The 21378-nt window shown below is 33.5% G+C and overlaps 1 pseudogene; it reads left to right on the top strand.

The window, feature by feature from the left end:
• Window positions 1-632: 632 nt before the first annotated feature.
• Window positions 633-21378, top strand: part of LOC131273009 (RNA-binding protein 3 pseudogene) — a 151137-nt pseudogene continuing 130391 nt past the window's right edge.

Below are 21378 nucleotides of genomic sequence, written 5' to 3' on the forward strand. Positions count from 1 at the left end.
ATGTGCCAAGCACTATTCTGAATCTTACATGTATTAACTAATTTAATGCTCAAAATAATCCTATATCATAGCTATTCTTGTCATATCATATATGAGAATATTGAAAAGCAGAGAAGTTATAATAACTCGCTCAAGATGATATATTCAGTAAGCGTCAGAGCTAAACTTCAGATTTAGTCATTTTGCTTCAGAAATTGCAATCTTAAATTTCAAATATAATAGTGTCCCCTTCTTTAAACACACACACACACAAACACATACAAAAATATTTATTTTTATTTATATAGTAGTTACAGTGATGCCTTCCAATGGATACCCATATCCTAATTTGGGGCTGGCATTGTGACTTGCTATAACTAATAAAATTTATAGGAAATGAAATGTGAAATGTTACTTTTGAGACTGAGCTCTCAGAGACTTTCTGTGTTCACTCTCTTGGAATGTTTATATCATCACATAAAGAATTCTAGTCTAACTTATGTAGGATGAGAAGTCATGTTGAGAAGAACCAAGGCAGTTCAACTAACAGCGGCAGTCAACTTCCAGGCATGTGAATGAGGCTCTGTAGGACAAGTCAGCCCAAGCTGCCCTTCCAGCTGACCACAAATGCATGGGTGAGACCAGCCAGCACCATGTGGCGAACAGAGACACTATCTCAGACAAGTCCTATCCTTATTGCCAGCCCACAGAATTATGAGCATATAAATGGTTATCGATTTGAGCCATTATGTTTTGGGCTGGTTTGTTATGCAGCAAAAGATAGCTGCTGTGATAAACATTTGCCCTTACCTGGAGAAAGTAAGGAAATAAATACATCAGATTTTATACTCGATAAATCACGGAAGGGGAAATTATTCCGTATGTATATGGAAGAGGAATTTGTTAACATTTTAAACAAAGCAGGAAATCAGGAGAGAATGCTTCTTTTATCACCTATTTACTCCTGTCCTAGGGGTGGTAACTGGTAATTTTCTGAAGAATAAATGTGTCTGAGTTGACAACTTCCATTATCCCTCTTTGAAGCTATTGACACATACCAGTAGCCTTTGTGCCCATCTGCACTCCAGGGTAGATTCTGTCCTCTGTGAGTAAGGGAGCAACAAGTGGGAAGACCTGCTTTGGTTCAGTATCACCATTTTTGTGTGGGTGGCTTTGACTACTACAGTTTTTGATACTTGTTCAAAACAGAAAAGTCATGCTCTCTAGTAATGATAATGGTTAAAATTTTGTCCCTATTGTAGCATTGTTTTATTTCTCAATTGGTTCAGAAATATGAAATACTTTATTATTGTATAATTTGCAAATATGTTCTATGAATATCCTTAATATGAAAATTAGTACTGTCCTACTGGGCAAGATGGTATAATATTTTGTTAAATTCATTTTTCAAATATATCTAGGTAGGTCTTCATTTATTTTTCCCTGAAACTTTCAGTGGCCAAGAAAAATATCTAAGAAGATGATCCATTTACTCATATTCTGTTTATATATCAAGAATTTGATATTGTGAAAGAAACCATGGTTAAATAAGTGTTTATTCATTTCCGGTATGTTTTGTGCTCCCCTGGGAACAACACAGAATAGTAACCTAGACAGACGTAAGTAACTGATCTTCTGGATTGGTCATGCTTCTTCAATTTTGATTACTATATAAAGCTTCAGACTTTCCCAAAATATTTTAGCAACACCAGGTTCATTCATTTTAGAAAAGGATACTGTTTCAAGCGGAACTAAATGGAAATATTTGAGTTTACAGACATTCTATACTGTGACTTTTAAGTCACCAGGGAGATGGCTCAAAGCAATGTCTTACTAGTTAATCAAATTATAAACCACTGAATTGCACTTTCTTCCCAGAAAAGAAAAAGCATACAACACTATGATGAAATAGCGCACTTCCCCACTGAACTAGATACTATGTAAAACATATTTTGTCCTTTTATGTATATCTATATTCTAGAAAAGATGGCATAGCACGTTCAGTCAATGTCTCCTCTCTTGACACCTGATGGCTCCATGTAATTGCAATAGCAGAGGCTGAATTTAGAAAAACTTCTTGAGTCTTTGAATAGGAATTCTCACTTTAGAAAATAATGTAATCATCTAGTGTGATCAGACCAGGTAGTTATTTAACCCATCTTTAAATAAACACTTTTAGTAAAATCAATGTGTCAGCATCAAGTTAGAGTCTGCAAACAGATTGTTTGGCCCTATGATTACCAATTTTGAAATATCAGATTTTAAGGGACTGAATAACAGAATAGAACCACAAAGCAGCCATCTGGAAATCAGCGCAGCACAGAGTATAGTTTGAATCTACGAAGGCGGCAGCAGCAGATCCACCTACAGACCGAAATATCATTGTGGTAGTATATGTTGCAACACCTTGCAAAGTCTAGCACAGGCCCCTCCTGCACTACATATGTTCACAATGAAATTTGGTTTTAGGAAAGTATTCAAGCAGACTCTACCACTAGTATGTCATCCTCTTGGAGGCGAATATTCACTTAGGGTAATTAGCGTGAATGGTGAGATTTTAATCATTTTGTTCTCAACATAAATATTTGGCTGATTGATAAGAAAGGTATTTATTTTCTCTATACTTGGCTTTGCTTCCCAGGATTAGTACTGTGTGACAGATGGCTGATGTCATCTCTGCTTGGAAGAACTCAGTTGGCAATATTACTGTGGCATATTTCTGGGGACTTGTGATATGCTATGAGATGATGAAAAATAAAAGGGTCCAAAAGGGAATTCCCCAAAGCAAATATATATCTATGATTTGATACCTTATCTTACTAATTCATTCTAAAAAGAAGTATAACCCATTTAATTAGTGTTTGATTAATATATTCTGGTAAACATTAAAGGTACTGTTGAACATACTTTTTACACACTGTAGCTTACAATCTCACAGCCTCATTGGTTGTTTTTGTTTGTTTTGTCCCCCCTTTATGTAATATATGCAGATAGAGCAATCTAAGTGCTAACAACTTGTGTCTTCACATAAGATACCAACAACTATTGCAGCAAAAGAGGACCTGCTGGAGTGAGTTTGTGTCGAAAGTTGACTTCTATGAAATTCTCAATTATTGAGTCTAAACTGATACTTTCTATTTGGTCCAATGCACTTGTATTTGTTGTTGCTGTTAAAGGGTCCTTTATTATACCATTCACTCTACCTCTCCTCCCTCTTATGCTGCCTACAACCAATAAGTGATTCTGACAAAATGTTTGGCTTATCCTTTGATAAAGAGGTCAGAAAATGGGTGCAAAGATGGGAGATGGGAGAGAGAAGGCTGTGGGAAATGTCTTTTTAAATGTTTAGTGGGAAAGTTGAGTCTTTTAAGTAATAATAGATACAATTTATAAAGCACATATTATGTTCTAGGCATTATAAAAACAAACAGGTCATCAGTGAAAGCAACGGCCAGTTAATAAAATATTTTGTGAGGATAAACGGCATGTTGTAAGTTACACTTTGCTTGTTAACATTTATTGAATCCTCAGAACAAATCTATGAGGTAGGGGTTATTATTATTTCTGTGAGGAATTTGAGGCACAGAGCTCTAAAGTAACTTGGTTAAGTTCTCAGAACTGGTTTGTGGTGGAATTGGACTTCATACCCAGGCAATTTGGCTCCAGAATTTTTGCTTTCTTTTGATAGAGATAAGAAAACAAAGCATCCATGCCTCAGAAGAAGGGAAGAATATCAACTGTTAGTCTGTCTTCTACCAACAATTATTTATTTGGTTTAGTGTCTTATAGACCTTGAAAAGGGATTTTTAAAATTTGTCTCTTTTGTTGTCTCCATAATATAATAAGCTACCTTAAAAAATTGATAAAATACAAGCAATGACCATAACAGCAGGGAAAGAGATATTTAATAGATACAAAATAAAATTTAAAAAAATATTTAACAATATACAGATTTATAGAGAAGAAAATGAAAAATCAAAATAATAGGACTTGATTTCTTTAATAAAGTGATAATTTCTTTTCTGGAACTGCTGTTTGATTGGAGGTCTGTACATGTTGCATACATTTGGAATTTGGTCACAGCAGTATTTTTAATATTTGTGTATTTGTGGTTAATTTAAATAAACCTGAAAAGTTTCCTGAGTTTAAGATCAGATTTCCGCTAGTAATTCCTTTCCTAAAGACCTGTACAATCAGAAGTAGAAGATCAATGCTTTCCTTTTCCTTTTTTCTCCATGGTTTCAACCATTGGAATGCCTCTGAATTATTCCATTTGCTGCTATTATTTCATTTTCCCCAAGAATCTTTCAAATGACACATCCATAGGCATTCATTAAATGGGAAGTAATTATAATATCCTAAGTAATTTTTCTACTTTGAGGATGATTTTCTAAGATTTCATGTTCCCGACTTTGAAAACTCATGACAATTACTTAACATAATAATGTGACCCAAAATATCATGTTTAAAATATATCTTTTTAGATGTCATAAGGGTTTACTTTTTAAAAATTTATCTTCAAATTAAAAGCTAAGGAACATGTATAAATATGCATACATATTCTATAATCAGAAATATTACAGGTGATAATACTATAGGGAAAGGAGATGTTTAGCAGATACAGAATAGAGGTGGTGAATACCTTGATATAGATGCTTTTATCCCTAAGATTTAGTTTTCTTTACGTATTCAAAATGTATAGAACTAAAACATAGCCATTTCATTTATAAAAAAATGTTTTTATTTATTTTGTTTCTTTTTAAATATAGGGAATAAAATGAAATTGTCATATATGACATCATTAAGAAAAGTTTCATCTTTATCATTCGAAAAATATTGCAACCAATACATAATAATTAACCCATGATAATTACATGTAACTTGGAAGGCTTTGCCCATTACCCCAGCAAATTTGAACGAGGTCAGTCTTATAATGGCAGCATAAACCTGTCACATTTTACCTTACTATTATTCACTGTACATTGCAGACAACACCATGCACGGCAACTGAGAAATGGAGACTCACAGGAAAGCGTTGAAACTGATTTAATGGTGCTATGTGTTTCTTCTCTAAGTATGATTAAATAATCATAAGAACTCCTGTAAGGGCTAATCTGCTCTATTTTCCAGATTTTCACCTTGGGGACATATTGTCCCTTGTCACTGAAACCTCGGGGACAGAAGGGGACGCCACAGGGTGGCACAGCAGGAAGCTGAGGCACTGATGAAACAGTGTTCAGTTAATGAAGGCATGGCCCATGGCCTCTGCTGCTCTGCCATATGTCTGAAGAAATGCTAATGAGTACAATTCAAATACCTTTTTCATCTTAACTGTATGTAAATGTGTTTATAAATGCTCTCTTATAAATATACGATCATATTTTTAAAAGCCAAGTGCTAATGTTGCTTTCAACATCTATAATACACAATAATTAAAACTTAAGCAATTCTGCTTAATTATACCGTATGGGAAACTGTACAGTAATTTATAGAAATTAAGCAGAAAAACAGAGATCAACAGAAATAAAGCAGGAGTTGAACAACTGAATAATAAATCACTTTGATCACTAATTTACAGCAGCAAAATCACTGTAAGTAAAAGAATTCGATCCTAATTCTTAAACAGCTGACATGTGAAAAAGGTATCAGAAATTTGGGTATTCCTTGGAAGAGCACAGCTTGAACTGATTTTGTTATTGTGTACCCTATTACTTTTTAATACTGCTCCCCAAAATCAAGCAGGACTTTTTGTTGAAAACTTTCATTGTTTTAATTCTGATGTGCGATGGCCTTCCCCATTGTGTACACTTGCTCCAGCACTGTAGGTGGTTATTCTCTAGAGAACAGTCCTTTATGAATGACCTGGGCCTGAATGTGTCTGTAGCTCCTTAATAGATGTTCATTTGGAATAACCAGTTGGTTCTCAGTTTGAGATGCCTTGAACATTATACATTTTTAAACTACCCTAAAAGCTCACTTGGTTAGATCTATGAAACATCAGCTAAATGAATTCTAATCAATACAGATGGCAAATTCTCAGAAATTTTTCCTCCTAAAATTAAAAATTCTCAAGGTTATGGATTAAAATGAGATCAATACGTATATGTGCATATTAATTGAAATAAATATGCTGTTTGAATGGCAAACAGTTTAAAACTTTTCAGTGGGAGAAGTTTCTATTATCTGCTGTTTTCGTTTCTAAAACAAAAGTATTTTCTAAAATTCTTGTTTACTATGACTTTTCTTTTGTTAATAGAAATATTTAATTTTTTTACTAGTTCTCTTTTTCTGTAAGACTGTGGAATTTCTAGCCTACTTAGAACTTCCCCACTCAGAGGCTGTGAAATTAATATTTTATTTTATTGTCTTCCAATACTTTATAATTTCAATCTCAACATTTATAGCTTTAATCCATTCACTTTAAAAAATATGATGTGAGGTAGTAATCTAGTTTTATATTCTTTTAGATAGACAATTTTCAACTGCATTTATCCTATTCATGACTCACTAAATTTATATGTAAATTTTTATCATACATTAAATTCCCGTGTATACATTGATCTGTTTCTGAATTTTCTTTCACACTTCTCTCATGTACTTTCTTCTTTGTTATTAACTTAACTTTTTAATTTCAGAAGCTTTTTGGAATATTTTCATACACAACAGAACAAATCCCTCATTCCTTACTCTTACACATTTTTTAATCCAAAATTTTCCTGTTATTTCTTCCACATTCATTTTCCCATATGAAGCTTATGATTTCTACCTGCTCCATACCTACACTCCCAATTATAATATTTTGTTCATAAAGAGAATTGATGTAAGGTATATGTAAATTATAAATCAGAAAAAAACTAAGAATCACTCTAAACTTAAGACTTGCTTTAAGAGCTAGACAATTACCAAATTGCATTTATCTGTGTTACTCCTGTCTCAGAATATTGTCTTTACCTAAGAGGAAGCCAGTTTTTTTGAAGTTTTTATTTGTTATTCTCTTGCTTTATTTTAAATTTAGTGTCTAAGTATATGTAAATAATGTATAACTATTTGGAGGATAGTTAATATAGTATCCTATTTTATTAGTCTCCTTGGACTTAATGGATTCCATTAATATTGTGTATCTGAGATTCGTCAGCATAGTTGCATATAACCAGAGTTTATTCACTTCTACTGATGAATAATATATTATATGGAAATGTGACACTTTATTTTTCCATTATTTTAGAAGAAATTTGGGATAATTTTATGATTTTCTATTTGATCAGAGTTGCTACATATCTTGGGGTACAAGTGAGGTAATTTCTTTAAGGTTGTGAATACCTGGATGTGGATTTGCTGAATCATAGTATATGTGAATGTTTGACTTTACACACTAATGCTGCATTGTTTGCTAGTGTTTGTATCAAACATCAAGCCTTTACTATTGGGTATGCATGTATGTGTGTAATGTTTTGTTTCTTTCCTTGCAATATTATGTTTTAAATACATATGAAATTCTTTCCATTTCATTCACAAAATATACTAATCAGAAATTTTGATATAACCAATGTTTTTTAAAATGTTTAAGCATTATTTCATGATATAAACATAGCCTTGAACAAATTAACACCTGTAAACTATTTTCTCTTCTAGGAAATGGATAAACAATAAAATCTAATGTATTTAGTCATTGCTTAAATAAAATGAGACAGTTCAGGAGAGCACTTAACACAAGATCTGGATATAATGAATGATTAATAAATGCTCAGTGTTTAGTACTAATACTAGTGATGGTGGTGGGGGGGGAATCAACAGAATATGTTGAATAAAATCTCTGGACTTGTTTTTGTTCAAGGACTTGAGGGAAATAAACCACTTGTATAAGTTTATTTGATATTGTCAACACTGGGGTAGGTGACCTAAGATTAACATATATAATTTCTTTTTGTTAATCTCAAAAACTGCAAACCCATTCTCCAAAGAAAATGTAAATTCAATTACTATAGTTTTGCTATATTGTCTCAATCATAAAATATGACTATAATGTGTATCTGGATGTTCAAGAATTACGTAGACAGCTTTGGGTGGCTTTTCTAGTTCCTCCAAAAATCTGTTTGCTTTGTAGCCCAAAAAGTGTATCTGGTCAGGAAGACAAGAATATTTTTAGTCAAGTGTTCAGAATAACAGAATAACAATAGAGGTGGGGGATGACTGTTGAGTGCATACTAAAAAAAAAAAAAAAGACAAAGAGCCTCTTCAAAGTCTCAAAACAGGCTAAAGAATGAGTGATGAAAAGATGTTGAACTGATTTTGTAGATCTAGAAAATAAAGGTTAATGATGCTTCTCCAAATGGGCTTGGCCATAAATATATCAGGATGTATTTTAAAACAAGCTGATGCATTTTTATTGCTTACTATGCATATTGTATATTACTGTTTTTCCTTCATATCATCTCTGCTTTGCTTTAGACCTGTAGTAAGGGATTCTGATGCATAAGGCATCCAATCCTTTCTCCATCAAAATCCTCTCAGTTAAAGAAATGTCACTTGGTTAAGACAAAAAATTGACATAAGGGCAAATTCTCCTGATTACAGGGCAGAATACATTCAAGGACTAAAATGTCTTGAAATTTACTTCCCAGACAAGAATTGCAGGGAAGAAATGTGAAATGACCAGTGATAGAACTAAATATTGTTTACTGGTAAATCATTTGCATAATTTTTACATGTGAATATATTACTTATGAATATGTACTTTTCTCATATTATTGTTTTTTAATGAGTTTGATTTGGATTTTTAGCAACAAGAGACAGTGTCTCTCTTTCTACCTCTGTCTGGTACTGTTCCGGGTCACAACAGACTCTGTCAATGAATATTTCTTCTCATGGCCACTTAAAGATGGAAAAGTTATGCCTTTGTCCCGGGGTTTGTGAAAATGGCTCAGTGATGCAAAGCATATGGAAATGCTTCCAAAGGGCATGGCATAGCAGGCTTAGGAAGTGCAATCTGTCTTGAAGTTCTATAACTTACTAAGGAATAAAGGTCAATTGGGAAATTTGGATGTTTATCAGGAGAGCATTGAATAATTTACCTACGTGACCTAGGAAGTTGACTCCTAATACTTGGGCCTCAGGAAAGATCTGTGATTCTGCTTTTGAGAAAAGCAATCTTCCTATGGCTCATTTTCTGCCTGGTGAACTCCACTAGTTATCCCTTCACCCTGAAATATGAAAATACTTCAGTCCAGATGATGAACAAAGTAGAGGTATTGGGAGGGCAGTCCTCTCTTTGCCCAGGGATAGAATTTAGGCAAGCAACTCAAAAAAAACTTTGCTTTGGATTCCCAATAATAAAATATAAGCTATATAGAGTGCATGAGAGAAAAGTGGGGTATTTTGCCCACATCTAGGAGGGCACTGCTTTCTGGCCATTGAACCCAGCTATACAAAGAAAGGGGGTCCTTCTGCTCAGACATCTTCCTGGAAAGAATGCTGTCTTCTTCTTCGCATCACTCATTATTTTCTCACCCCATCCTCCCCAGGGCCCCATCTCCATCTTTTTAACTCTTATCTTTCCCTTCCAGACATAATCTCTCTTCCAACAATGAGCTAACACCTACCCTTACGTCACCTTGTCTTAAATTATAGCTCTCTTCAGTGTTGGGATAGGGGAAATTTGAAGCCCAAGTGTGGAATAGTCATACATGCAATCCTGTTTTGTTTTTCTTTTTCTGTACAATATGTTTTAGTTTTAATTTACTTATCTAAAAATGAAACAAAAACTCTTCCAAACAAACCAAAACAAACATATTTTGTAGAAAAGTAACTTCTGTCAAAAACCTTCCCCAAATCTACATAGAAAGTAACTAACTGCAGCTGCCCTGGCTGCTTGTTAACTTAAGTATGGGAGCTATTAGACTGGAGGACTGAAGGTTCAAATTCCTATTCACTTTCCAAGACAGCAGGGAAGGCAGATCACTCAATTTACTCAACTGTGAAAAAATTGAACAATCACTGTAAATAAGCGATCAACTTGAGTCTTTCATTACAGTTAGTTGTGAACAAAAGATACTTCAAGAAATGAAAAAAAAATTAAAACAGAAGAATAAGGAGTATTTCTATGGTTCATTTATGTGGCTAAGTCTATTTGTTTTTCATAGTTTTATAATAATATTTATCTATATATGAAGTCTCCTAGTATTTTATATTGTTTGTCATGAAATGGAATTCAAAAAATAAAAGTTAAAAAGATAGATTCATTGTAGATCTTTTTTAAAAATAATGTTAAAAATTGGAAATTAAGAGTTTAATATCCAGAATGTAAGCTCTGGAAAGAGATTGAAACTCCAAGTGTCAGAACTTTGTCTAGTTTAGAAAAATATGATTTGCCATAACAAGAAGGAATCACATGAGCATGCATTTTTTTAAACAAAAATAGGTCAAGCACATGAATATTATTGATAAAAAATTTAGTTTTGTAAGAATATGTGTGTTGATGCATGGATATATTTATATAAAACCATTTCTAAGGTATCAATATAAAAATGTACTCTAACCACATTATAAAATATTTTAATAGGGTTATATACCAGATTTGAAATTAAAACTTGAAATGCTAAGGAAGAAGCCAATTATTATCATTAGTTCAATTTTTTTCTTCCATGATTACTGTTTCTATTTTTTAAGTTTTTTTACTAACAATTTTATTTCAAATTCACAAAAATAAATAACAGAAAAAGGCAGCTCCGTGCCATTTGTTGGCCAGCTTGTAAAAGGAAGGAAAACAGACTGGTCTTTCCTGATTCTTTCCCAGGCATGGTAGACTTGGTTGGGCCCCATTAGCAGCTCCCTGCCACAGTTTTGACTACTTAAACAGGATAATATTAAAGTTTTAGAATAAATTAAACTAAAAATCAAAGAAGAGTTGTGAAATAAAACCATTAAGCAAGAGAGAGAAGTTGATCAACAGAGCAAAAGCATCGTTTAAAAAACATAAGCAGTTGCCTAGATATCAACAAAAGATAACAACCCACACTAAGAAACAGGAAGATATGGTTCATTCAAAGGAACAAGCCAAGAATCTAGATTAGATTCAAGATTTAAGACAATATATGATGTTCAAAGAAACCTCCTTAATCAATTTAAGACGATGAAGGAAAATAGGACCAAAGAGGTAAAGGATATTAAGATGACACTGCGTGAGCATAAACAACAATTTGAGAGCTAGAAAAATAAATAATGAAATGAATGAATGAAAGACACAATGGATGAAGGAAACAGACTTTGGCCCAGTGGTTAGGGCATCCCTCTACCACATGGGAGGCCCATGGTTCAAGCCCTGGGCCTCCTTGACCCGTGTGGAGCTGGCCCATGCGCAGTGCTGACGCGCGCAAGGAGTGCCGTACCACACAGGGGTGTCCCCCGCGTAGGGGAGCCCCACGCGCAAGGAGTGCACCCATAAGGAGAGCCGCCCAGCATGAAGGAGGGAGCAGCCTGCTGAGGAATGGCGCCGCCCACACTTCCCGTGCCGCTGACGACAACAGAAGAGGACAAAGAAACAAGACGCAGCAAAAAGACACAGAAAAAAAACCAAACAACCGGGGGAGGGGAGGGGAATTAAATAAATAAAAATAAATCTTTAAAAAAAAAGAAAAGAAAAGAAAGACACAATGGATGAGATTAAAAATACATTAGAGGCATATAATAGAAATGTTAGAAGAATGAATAAGTTGCTTCAAAGATAGGATATTTGAAATAGAAAAGATAGGAGAAGAGACAGAGAAAAGAATGTAAAAAATTGAACATAGACTCAGGAACTGAATGGGAATACAAAGCACACAACATATTTGTTATAGGTGTTCCAGAATTAGAAAAGAATGGAAAGGGGGTAGAAGGAATATCTGAGGACTACTGACTGAAAATTTTCCAACTCTTATGAAAGACACAAATATCAACATACAGGAAGGACAACAAACCACAAACAGAGTAAATCCTAATAGACTTACTCCAAGACATCTGCTATTCAGATTGCCAAAGGCCAAAGACAAAGAGAATTCTGAGATCATCAAGAGAAAAATAATGTATTACTTAAGAGGGAGACTTAATAAGGCTAAATGCCAATCTTTCTTCAGAAACCATAGAGGTGAGAAGGCAGTGGTATGATATATTTAACTGCCAGCCATGAATTCTTTATCCAGAAAAGCTATCCTTCAGAAATGAAGACAAGTTTAAAGTCTTTACAGACAAACAAAAACTGAGAGAGTATGTTACCAAGAGACCGAATCTACAAGAGATATTGAAAGGTTGTTTATATCTAGAAGAGATATAAAAGTTGTTTCCTGATAAGAAACTACAAAGGAGAGAACCCTGGAGAAGAGTGTAGAAATGAAGGACATAAGTAAGAGAAATCTAAATGGTTAAAAGAGAGACAATAGTAAGATAAAACAACAGAAAGTTAAGGGATAAAATGGATGGAATAAGTAATGCCTTTATAGTAACACTGAATGTTAATGGATTAAATTTCCCAATTAAAAGTCATAGACTGAAAGAATGGATAAAAAAAGAATTATCTAACTGTTGTCTACAAGAGACTGATGTTATACACAAGGACACAGGATGAAAGTGGAAATCTGGAAAAAGATATTCCAGGATAATAACAAAAAGAGCAGATGTGGTGATACCAATATCAGATAAAATAGATTTTAAATGAAAAACTGTTCCAATAGATGAAGTATGTTACTATATATTAACAAAAGGGACAATTTGCTAAGAATAAATGACAATAAAAAATATTTAGGCACCTAACATAAGTACCCCAAAATACATGAGACACACACTGGCAAAACTGAAGGGAGAAATAAATGTCTCTATAAAAATAGGTGGAGACTTCAACGCTCTACTCTTATCATTAGATAGAACATCTGGACAGAGGAAAATAAGGAAAACTAAGAACTTGAATAATGTGATAAGTGAACTACATCTAATAGACATTTATAGAACATTATATCCCAAAGCAAGTGCTCATGGATATGATATATTGGAACATAAGTCAGATCTCAATAAATTTAAAAACATGAAATTATAGAAAACACTTTCTCTGATCATAATAGAATTAAGTTGGAAATTAATAACAGGCAGAAAAAGGAAAATTCACAAATATACAGAAATTAAACAATACACTCTTAATCAGTGGGTTAAAGAAGAAATTACAAGTGAAATCAGTAAATACCACAGGAGAAATGAAAATGATAATACGACAATACCAAAACCTATGGGACACTGCAAAGGCAATACGGAGAGGGAAATTTATAGACTACAATGCTTAAATTATAAAAAGAAGAAAGAGCTACAATGAGATATCTTACTGCACACCTGGAGGATTTAGGGGGAAAAACAGACAAACCAGCAAGTCAATCTCAAAGCGAGCAGAAAGAAAGAAATATAAAGATTAGAGCAGAAATAAATGGAAAAAAACACAATAGAGAAAATCAATAGAACTACAAATTTGTTCTTTGAGAAAATCAACAGATCAATAAACTGTTAGCTAGATTAACAAAGAAAAAAAAAAGAGTGAAGTGGAAATAAATAAATTCAGAAATGAGAAAGGTAACAATACCACTGACCCAAAAGAGATAAAAGAGATAATAAGAGAATACTATGAAATGGTATGCCAACAAATAGGACAAGTTTGATGAAATGGACACATTTCTAGAAACACATGAACAAACCACACTGACCCTAGAAGAAATAGAAGACCTAAGCATGCAAATCACAATTAAAGAAATTGAAGCAGTCATCAAAAACCTTAAATTGAAATGTTCTGGACCAGATATTTCACAGATGAATTTTACCAGACATTCAAATACGATCCGATACCGATCATGCGCAAACTTTTAAAAAATTGAACAGAAAGGAATGCTACCAAACTCATCTTATGAAGCTAATATCACCCTAATACCAAAGTCAAAGAAAGATATTAATAAAAAAAGAAAATTATAGGCTAATATCTTTAATGACTATGAATACTGTTTCTATTTTAAGAGCATTTCATAAATATTTTCAATGGACTTATTTGTTCATATAGAATGGCAGTGCATGGGCCAGAAACATCAAAGAATAGACCATGTTTGGGAAAAGGTAATGATCAACAAGCTCAAATGATCAGTAATATTTAATGAACATCAAGTAAGTTTTGAGGAAGATTATAAGGTTCTATATTAGACACATTGGCCATATGTAAATAGAACATATTTTGTTAGCAAATTCTTTCAGTATTTTCTGAGATGTATAAGTGTATAAGTATATAAGATGTATAAGTGAGATGTGTGAAAACTACTTTTAAGCTCCCTCATATTAACAAGAGTAAAACTAACAGACATGCATATAGATAGTACATAGCAAAGACAGGATTAAATCCAAGTTTCTGTCAACTCTTATAGGTTAATGAATAGTGTTTCTTTCTCATTAAAGACTCATTAGAGACTATGTTTTCATTTCAACGGGCTGAAATGTTACTGAATTAGCCCAGTTAGGGACTAATATTGTTAGAAGAAGTAAGAAGCATCCTGTGTATAGTGAATGAATTAGAATAAGAACACTATGAAAGTTAATTTGAACTCAAATGGTCATCTTCATGATTTCTGAGCCCAAGTTTCCTCACGTCACTTTCTGTGCCATTAAGTATTTCCTTCTGTCTAACTTAATTGCAACAGAAGGCTAATAGCTGGACATCATGCAACCACTATTCTCTGTATATGCACTCTTTTATGTTATATATTTTAGGTAGTAGAAGCAAATATTAATTCATAAAAATAATGCTTTGTTTTCTATAACTGAATCCAACTTCCATTACAAACCCTCATTTCACCAGTTGAAAGAAATTCAATTTTAATAAATTTAGAGATTCTCCACATCGTTCCCATAGATTATTCTGAGGGAGTTGGGAAGTTACACAGTCCTAAACCTTAGGGAGACTAGTGGTTAAACCTAAAATCTTATTACTCATTTAGAAATACCAGAACCATCATTAACAATAAGTAGCATATATTATTTTTAGATTTATAAAATGGTGGTAAGAGAAAGATGTTTAATAATTAAAAAAAATTTATTGATTACTAATTATTTGGAAAAATTAATAATGAATTACCATTGAACAAAGAAAATACATGGTTTTCTGTAAGGCATGGTTCCTTAATAAAATTTTCCCTGAAGAAAATCCTCCACAGGCAGTGTTTTAATAAGATAGTGCCAAATCCTAGCCTTTATGACACTTGGGCTACAAATATCAGTCATCAGCCTTGCTAAATAAATAATGTACAAGAGACTATAAATTGAGACTAACTTTATATTAACTGCTTTTTGATATGGAACCTCAAATGGTCAATAAAAGGGAAATGTGAAATTTGCCCATATTTTCCTCCTCAATGAGAAATAGCTAACTATGAATGTGATGGGTTAGTATTTCAAAACATTAAGTTTTTTGGTCTTTATTATCCTTTAATCCTTCTTCTATCTGAGAAGTTAGACCATGAGATAATGTCTGTTTCAGTGGAAGCTTGTTAGAATTTAGAATAACAAAAGGGCTTTTGGTTGTCAATAATCTAGGTCCTGGATGGTACACAAATTCTTGAGAATACATGGTAACTCAGGTACCAGCCCAGATAAAGACCAGTGAAAAATGGGTAGGAAGATTACAGTAATATAGAAAATAGACTAATACAGAATAAGGGACTAATCCAAGTGGGCTTTGATCCTATTCAAAATATAGTAGGGATATGAGACCTAAAAACTCAAACAGAAATGGGAGATCTTAATACCAATGTGACTTGCTTTCCAATTTTCTGAGGAATGCCAAGGAAGTTGCCAAGACACCAGAACAGCAAAAGCTGCCTGGTGAGAACAGGAAGATGGGCTCCACAGCAGCCTCGTATAGTTTGCCCATATCCAAGCATGACAAGACAAGAGTGAATTATTATAATTTTATGCCCTAAAGAATAACATGTGAAACCTAAAGTTGCAGAATCAAGGGCATGAACTTGCATGACTCAGAGGTTGAAACATGAGTGCTAAGTGAGAAAGACTTAAAGCTAAAGGAGCCTAAAGGCTGATGTAACCAAAACCTGTGTTCACAGCCCAGACTGGAACACAGACTTTGAGCAGATCCAGTGGGAATAAATGATGGGTCTGGGCCAGATAATCCAGATATTGTTCTTGATAATGGTTCTGAGGTATTTACAATTCTCCATTCTTGCTGCATTTTAGGAAGCAGATTTTCTTTCTACTATTCACAAAGAAGTCCACTCATTGAGGAAAATGAGGATGTTTTAATCACAAAGGAATTTTGCGGTTAAGGGTGACAGAAACCTAAGCATATATTAAGTTTAAATACATTGTTTTCAAAATCCCTTTGTTACCTACATGCCCCTTAGAGGTCCACATTGTAGAAACCCTAAGGCTGAGCCTATTTGTAAAAACAGTAGCCTTGGTACTTTAAAGTTTTAGAATCTCCCAGCCAAGTCAAAATTTCATCTACATTAAATTTCTTAGAATTCAATCAAGTATCCTACATGTGGAATAAGATTTTAGGTTCAGCTACTATTCTTCTTTTATGTTGTTTGCATCACATGATAAAAAAATAAGTTCAAGAATTTGACAATCTGCATATTTAATGAACTGACCTTCTCTTTGAACTAGGAATTGTATATTAGCCGAATTGTGGAGACTCAAGTAAATATATGCAACTTTTAACATTCCTTTAGAGTTGTTATTATAGAATTGTACCATGAATCATGGTGGTCAGGAATTATTTTCTGATGGAGTGTCTATTACCTGCCCTGAATTGTTTAAACTATGCTTGTCTAGGTATATGCAATTATTTACACCCTTGCAATAGCAGTCAGGAAGCTTTTCATATGGCATTAATCATTTTCCAAAATTAGTCTGAAAGGAGTACCTGAACATATTGGCCAATCATTATAAATGAGAGTTAAATAATATTTTTACTAAAGCCCAAAACATTACTTTTTGAAAAATAGAGCCTAGTGTTCAGAAAAACTACCCCAAACATTTTTTCCAGAGGTTCCTACATTTACTTAATTAATACCAATTTTGTAAAAAGATACAGGAACTTTATTATGATCATTATCATTTATTTATTTTTTAAATGAGCCAATTTTATTGATAGGTATTAATTAACATACCATTCATCCAAAGTGTATTATCAATTGTATAATCACAGTTATGCATTTATCACTTCAATCATTATTAGAGCACTTCCATTATTTCAATAGTAAAAATAATAAACAAAAAAACAGACAAACAAGAAATTTCCTCACTTCTCAATCTCTCTATGCTTCTCCCTATAAATAGCTGATGTTTCTGGCTATTCTATCCAAAGTGTATAATCAATGGCTTTTAGTATAATCACAATGTTAAACATTCATCATCTCAAAAATTGTAGGACAATTTCATCACTCCTAAAAGAAAGACTCCACACCCCTTAGCATTCCTTCCTCAGACCTACATAATCTCTAATTTCCTTTCATTTTATAAATTGGTTTATATTTACATTTAATATAAATAAAATCATACAATATGTAGTACTCTGTATCTGGTCTCCTTCACTTAGGGAAATGTATTTTTTTTTGTCTGATATTAACATGTACTATTAACTTACATTTGTCCAGCTTCAAAGAAAAATGGTCTTATATATGCATTTCTACTCATATTCATATTTCATATAATATATTAATATTTATATTTAGCATAATATATTTAGTTCATCATAGATTAATCATACAATATTTGTCCTTTTGTGTCTGACTTGCTTCACTTAACATAATATCCTCCAAATTCATCCTTGTTGTCATATGTTTCACAATTTCATTTCTTCTTACCACTGCATAATATTCCATTGTGCACATATCCCACAATTTGTTTATCTATTCATCAGTTGATGGACACCTGGGTTGTTTCCAACTTTTGGCTATAGTGAATAATGCCACTATGAACATCAAAGTGCAGATATCTGTTTGTGTCACTGCTCTTAATTCTTCTGGGTATATACCTCTCAATGGTATTGCTGAGTCCCATGGCAAGTGTATATTCAACTTCCTTAGACTACAAAACAGTCCTCCACACTCGCTGTACCATTCTACATTCCCAATAAAAATCCCAGCAGCCTTTTTTGCAGAAATCTAAAAGCCAATAATCAAATCTATCTCTAAGAGTAAGGGGCCCTGAATAGCCAAAAATGTCTTAAAAAAGAAGAACGAATTTGGAGAACTCTCACTTCTTGACTTTAAAGCATATTGCTTAACAATAGTAGTAAAAACAGCATGATACTGGCATAAGGACAGACAGATTGACCAATGGAACTGAATTGAGAACTCAGAAATTGACCTTCACACAGTCAAGCGATTTCGACAAGGCTGTTAAGACCATCCAGCTGGTCCAGAACAGTCTATTCAACGAATGGAGCTGGGAGAACTGGATATCCATATCCAAAAGGAAGAAAGAAGACCCGCATCTCACCCCTTATCACTTTTTTACTTGTGTCTAAAATTAAACTGTATAACAATCATATTAAGTTTCTATCATAGTGGATATGGATAAATTTCAATCATTCTTTTAAAGCCCTTATGCCTTTCTATATAAAGACTGTTTCTCTTCCATATAAAGCTAGATTCTGGAAATTTAATAGATAGCTAATTATGCCTCAGTAGAATAGAAGTGACTTTTGAGAAAACAATAGGTTACACAAGAGTACTCTTTTCTAAAGGTAGGGACAACCAGTAATAAAGCAGGAATACAAATCAGGCTTTTCAACTAAAAATCATTAATGGTGTCTAAAATTCTGAAATCCAGAGTATATAAAACTGATTTTCAATAAACAACATAAAATATCTATTTTTTAAGTGGTTACTGTTTACCTTAAATGTGGGTGATAAGTTTAGATTCAAGAGGAATATACTAAAGCAGTTTTTCTCAGAATATGGAATTTTCTTCAATGATGAAATTTCAAAAGATGATTAGTGAGCATGAGAGAGACATCCAGCTGACTAAAATGGTGACACAAGATGCTCCAAGCTGCCATTTCCCCAATGAATCTTTGGATAACTAGCAAAAAATGGTGGTGCCATCTTCCTTGGCAATCTTTATTTTCCAGAGAATAAAGGGTTGCAGTAACTTGGCAAGTGCTAAATCAAGAAATGTAATTATATAGGTAAGAGAAACCTTTGCTAGCCCCTATCCTAGCTCCTCCCTGGTGCAGTGTGATGTTGGCCTAAACATTCCCATTGGGGGGTCCCTGGAGATGTTCTGAAGGGAACAGAGTAAACCCTATGTGGATACTGGAGTGACTTTATGTCAGTATCAAGCTATCTGATGGCAGCCTGAAAAGCAGAAAGAGGACACCCATCTTTGTTCACCATTCCAGAATTTGCCATGCAGGAAGAAGCAACTTGCAGATAGCTAAAACCATGTAATAAACAATTAAATTGAAGCAGCATTGAGAAAATGATTATTGACTTTAAGACATATAACAGAGTACACAGAATGGGAGAAAGTCTATCTCATAGGGTGCAGAGGGGGCAATCATTTTCCTGAAATGGGGGGATTCCTAAGGCCATGAAAGCAAGCCCAGGAAAAGGTATGGACCTAAAAAAGGTAGTGAGAATCCTGCACTTTCACTTTGGGCTGATCTTCTTGATAGGAGCACTAAACTGTAAAGGAGAGCACTTGCGATGGGAGGTTCATGTTGTAAACTTGGCTGGATAATGGTGCCAAGTTGTTTGGTCAAGCAAGCACTGGCCTAATTGTTACTTTGAGGACATTTTGTGGACTTGATTCATCAGTACATTGATTGCATCTATGGCTGATTATGTTTACAATCAACTGAGAAGATTGCCTTCAGGAGTGAGCAATGTCTCATCCAATCAGTTGAAGACCTTAAAAGAAGTAATTTCATTAACCAGAAGAGAGAATTCCCATCTCTACTTCAGAAAGCCAGCTTCTTCTGGGAGAATTCACTGAGGATTTTCACTGGGGCTCCTGGCTTTGTAGCATGCCCTATGGAATTTGGACTCATGTATCCCCATGGTTGCTTGAGACAAGTTTATAAAAAATCTCACATTATTTACAGATATTGCCTGATGATTCTATTTCCCTAGGGAATAATGACTCACATAGCACCAGACATATAAAGACAAATCTAAAAGACTGTGAAAGGTGTTTTTGCATAGGATTGTTTGTTCTTGTTAGCTCCTGGTACTCAAGGAAATCTGTCAAATTATTAGCTGGATAAAATCTTAAAGAAGAGACAGCTCAGAGGCATAGTCCCAGATTTAACACAATAAAATATTAAAATGTATAAATGTGTGCAAAAAACCACTACAAGACAAACAAAGAAATAGGAAATGATGGCCCACCCAAAGCAATAAGATTAAATGTTAAAATCAACCAATGAGGAAAACAGACTTTGGGACATAGCAGACAAAGACTTAAAAACTGATCTTCAATATACTCAAAAAGAAAAAGAAAAACACAGAGGAAAAAAATCTAAAGAATATCAGGAAAATGAAGAAAAAAATAAAATGAGACTCTCAATAAAAAAAGAGAAATTTTTGAAAGAAACCAAACAGAAAAAAATGGAGTTAAAGGCCAAATAATTGAAAATAAACATTCCATAGAGAGTTTGAAATACCAACTATAGAAGGCAGAAGAAAGAGTCAGTGAACTTGAAGACAAGACAATTTAAATTATTCAAGCAGAAAATCAGAAAGGAAAAAAGAAATGAACAAAACATACAATAACTGTTGGATGCCATCAAGCATACCATAAATGCACTATGAGAGAGAGTCACAAAAGGAGAAAAAAGAGAGAAAGCGGTAGAAGGAATATTCAAAGAAATATTGGCAGGAAATATCCCAGATTTATATGAACACTGATGAAACTCAACAAACTCTAAATAGCATAAACTCAAAGAAAATAACACTGAGATATATTGTAGTCATACTGCCCAATGCCAAAGACAAGGAGAGTGTTATGAATGCCAAAAGTGAAAATCAACACGTTATGCACAAGGAGTCCTAAAAAAATTAAGGTCAGATTTCTCTTCATAAACCATGGAAGCAAGAAGACAGTGGGAAGAAATTGTGAAATAAAATAATTTGCCAACCAAGAATTTTATATTCAGCAAGACTGTAAAAATGAGTGTGATATTAAGACATTGTCAGATAAACAAAAGCTGAGGGAGTTCATCACCCTCAAGCAATGCTAAGGGGAGTTCTTCACACTGAAAAAAAATAACAATAGAGTTGATTGAAGCAACATAAGAAAAATAATTTCTTCAGTAAATGTAACTATTAATATGTGGATAATTATATGCCAGAACTATTGTTGTTTTTTGCAAGTAACTCCAAT

This window comes from Dasypus novemcinctus, chromosome 5 (genome assembly GCF_030445035.2).
Source record: "Dasypus novemcinctus isolate mDasNov1 chromosome 5, mDasNov1.1.hap2, whole genome shotgun sequence".
NCBI classification, from domain to species: domain Eukaryota; kingdom Metazoa; phylum Chordata; class Mammalia; order Cingulata; family Dasypodidae; genus Dasypus; species Dasypus novemcinctus.